Raw genomic sequence first — 4,138 nt, forward strand, 5'->3', positions numbered from 1 at the left:
GGCAAGAAAAAGAAATAAAAAGCATCCAAATTGGAAAAGAAGTAAAATTTTCCCCATTTGTAGATGACACAATCCAATATACAGAAAATCCTGAAAAATTCATAACAGTGCTCCCAGAGCTAATAAATGAATTTAGCAAAGTGGTGGTATACAAGATAAACAGCCCCAAATCGGTAGTGCATCTATACATAAGCAGTGAACAATTACAAGAAATCAAGAGAAAAAATTTCATTTTCAATGGCAACTAAAAGAATCAAAGATATAGGAATAAATCTAACTAAGGATATAAAGGACTTCTACATAGAAAACTACAAAACTTTGCAAAAAGAAATCAAAGACCTAAATAAATGAAAGGACATTACATGCTCATGAATCAGAAGACTAAATATTGTTAAGATGTCAGTTCTACCCAAAGCAGTTTACAGATTCAAAGCAATTCCAATCAGAATTCCAACTATCTTCTTTGAAGATGTGGGAAAGTCAATTTGTGGCCATGTGATATTTTTTAACAATGTAGAATAAGTTTGTAAAATTGGTATGCAAAGTTATTTGTAAAAGGATAACACTGTTTAGAAACAAGCCACTTTTCCGTTTATATTTCCTTACTCTTGATATAAATTGGAGACATACTATTTTAAAATAATACTTTTTAAATAGTAAAATATAGAAGAGATTCCTGAGCATAACAAAAATACCTTGAAAATATGTGGCCATTTGAAGTATAAAATAGAAAGTGTAAAGAAAAACTATTTGAAGACTTATAAAAAGTGAAAAATAGTTTGGTTTTTCCACATACATTATTATCCCTTAGCATGAACAGAAAATAGTCTCAAAATTTAATGGCTACATATCTCAGTAATTTGCAGAGGTATGCAAAATACGAAACTTCTTTAGTGTCATGCAAACTGAACCCAGTTCTCAGTCCTTTCCAAATCATCTTCCAAGGCTTCCTGATTTAATCTTGTCTGCAAAGTGATTTGTCCTCTAGTAGATGGCATTCGAATAAGTGCAGCCTCAATCTGGTCTTTTTCTTTGGTAAGATCATCAAAAAATGTTCCATTTTGGTTAGGGTCTGAATTATTGATCTATATTCAAAATCATTACCATGTGGTTTTACTGAAATAGACTTACACTGTTTATAGCTAACTGACTTATTCCTCTCCCAGGCAGATTTTATAGATAATGGTTTTTGCTCCATTCAGCAATTATTCAGGGCAAGAGCTATGATTTTCAGTATTTTTTCCTGAATATTTGCCTTCTTCCAAGTCATGTAGAGGAAGAAACTGGAGTTGTTTTCTTGGATTATCTAAATCATCCCGAAGTATATTAAATTGAAATGGACTGCTTTCATTTTTGCTAAGTAGATGATTAAAACCTGGGGACAGATTTTCTTTAGGGGATCATTTTGGACTCTAAGCCACAGTTACTGGTGTTAACATAATCTCTCTTTTTGTTGGAGTATTTGATTTTTGATGTGAAGGTGGTAAAGATGATGCTCTCTGTGAGGCAGAATTAAATCTCTTTTTCCTCTCTGGGGGACTGACTTGCATTGACTGAAGTTTCAGCGTGCCAGGGAGTCAGTATTTAATTTGAGGAGTCTATTTCTCTGTCTGTGTGCTCCAACTTTTAAATACTTTTTCCTCATATCAAGTTCTTTTAAAGCTTCCATGATTGGTTTGCCTGAAGCCTCTCTCTGTTCGGTTTGGTTTTATCAATCAACTTGTTGGTGAATCTCCAGGTGAAGAACCCTTTTCCAGAGGAGAATGGTACCCAGGAACACATGTTTCCTCCAGCTGATTATTCACTTTACTATCCTGGACATCCAAAAGTTGGCCAGTAAAGATGGAATACTCTGCTCCTGGTATCAACCACTTTCACCTGCTGACATCTGAAGTTGCTAGTGTGTTGGCATGTGAGAGTCTCATGGGAATTTTAGAATTCTGATGAAGACTTTATTTTCATGTTCTACTTGCTTGACCTGAGCTTCAAGTTTTGAAATTGTTCTTTTCATATCAGAAATCTGAGTTTGTGCATCAAGCAATTTGTTCTCAGTTGTATTTAATGTTCCTTTACCCTTTCCTCTTCTTTTCCAAGGGACTCATTCTCTCCTAAGAGATCTTGAAACATTGTTTTCTTGTTTTAGTCTAGTTTCTTTATCATCTGAGAATGTGTAAGCATTCTCAAATGCTTCTTCTAAATCCTGCAGTCTAGATTTTTGTCGCATGATCATATTGGTTTTTTTCTTTATTATTTGTTCTCATTTCCTCAATTTGTTCCTGCAAAATTTTGGAGGCATTGCTGGTTGCACTAAAGTGTTCTCTCAAATCATTCACTTCAATTTCCAGTAAGCTAGTATTTTCAGTGTTCCCACATGACTGATGCTTCATTTAGAGCACCATCTAACTGACATCTGTCCACAAGAATTTGATTGGTTCTTTTCCAAACTTCAATTGAAGAAATTTATTTTGCCGTGGTCCACTTCTGTTTCAAACTATTTATTTCTGATTCATAATCTCAAAAATCTGCTACATGTCAAGCATGCTTTTCCTTCAGATTCTGCCTAATCTTAGACAATATCACAGGATCTTCCACAGAAGTCAATGAAATGCATTCTGGGACCCTGTTGGGTGTACCTGGAAGCTGTGGCTGGCTGACTGAGGCTGGAGTTACCATGACAGTGTTTTCTTCATCTGTAGTGTTGACTGAGATATTATTACTAATAGTGGGTACTGAAGGGAACATAGAACTGGTCCAACTTTCATTTTGGAATGCATGATTTTTCTTAGGGTCCAGTGGTAAAGCTTTTGCATGAAGGATATTTGGGGAATCCAGCAGATAACTGAGAAGCAATATTACTTGCTTGTGAAAATGAGTTATGGCAGAGTGATGAGACACACTAAGTTCTGGAACAGTCTGTTGAAAAGGAAATTCTGTCATCAAGTGTATTTAAAAAGTCATGTGGTTGTATCCCTGAAATCTGCTGATTTGGCTTCATATGTAATGTTGGATCTAGAGTCAGTCCTGGCTTGGTGGTACATTCACAGAGGAGGATGGTACAAACATCTCTAAAGTCTCAGGCAAAGAGTGATACGTGTCCTTCTCCTCTGCTTTCCAATAAGTCAGTCCTTTTGCTGCATCAGACATCCAAGAATTTGGACTTCCATCCGGTTTACTGTGGTAAAAAGCCTGAGGATGTGTAGCAGCAGTGAAATCAGATTTCTCAATTGGTGATTTCTTCATCTGTTCCCTTCCTTGCAGATATTATAAACGTCTCTCTTCTATGTGTGCTCTCTTTGGTTGGTTCTGTTTCAGATTTTGTGCCAATGTTGTTACAGATTTACTATTTGTTTTTCTGCTGTATACTTCAGAAATCTTATTTTCACCAAGAAAATGATACTCAAATTCACCAGGAAAAATAGAAATATCTTCTTTTAAAGATGCATTAGAATTTTCAGTAGTCTGTATATAAAGGCTCTTATTGTTTACACCATTTACAACTGAATCCATCTGCACTGTAGGGACTACAAACTGTCATTTAGAAACCTCTTTATACTCCATGAACTCTTTAGGGTCTTTAGATTTGTAGGTATTTAATTCTGAAATACAAAAGGAAACATACCCACTGCTCACTGAACTACTATCCATGTTGCAGTCTGGTTGTGGTGGGGATGTTTATTGCTGCATTTCAGGTTCTTTAGACTGAGAATAACTGACAACAGATTAATTTCTGTCACTGTTTTCAGAAAAAAAGACAAAACCCATTTGAGTTTCTGAAAATGTTTGTTTGCTTGAAGAACTTCTACCATAGGGAGCCCAAGAAGCACTACTGGTTTGTAACTTTACTAAATTTTTTTCTCTCTTCCTGTATATGTTGAATTTGGTTGTGGAACTGTTCCTGCTGGGCAACTATCTGTTCTTGGCATTGCTTTTCCACCAAATTGAATAGCTATAACCAACTGGTCTCGCAGTTTTTCCAAAGTTCTGAATCAGTCTTTCCACTGTTTGGTAGCTCTTGCATTAAGGAGTTTAGGCCTTCAACTATACCTTGAATTACAGATGATCTGGTCTTCCCTGAGAAAGAGGATATTCCATTTGTACTAAGGTGGGAACTACTTCTATTAGTACTTAAGTTGAGTCC

General features: G+C 35.7%; 1 pseudogene; it reads right to left on the reverse strand.

Annotated features, from left to right (window-relative positions):
- Positions 1–852: 852 nt before the first annotated feature.
- Positions 853–4,138, reverse strand: LOC119537108 (annotated as a pseudogene).

This window comes from Choloepus didactylus, chromosome 6 (assembly GCF_015220235.1).
Source record: "Choloepus didactylus isolate mChoDid1 chromosome 6, mChoDid1.pri, whole genome shotgun sequence".
Taxonomy (NCBI): domain Eukaryota; kingdom Metazoa; phylum Chordata; class Mammalia; order Pilosa; family Megalonychidae; genus Choloepus; species Choloepus didactylus.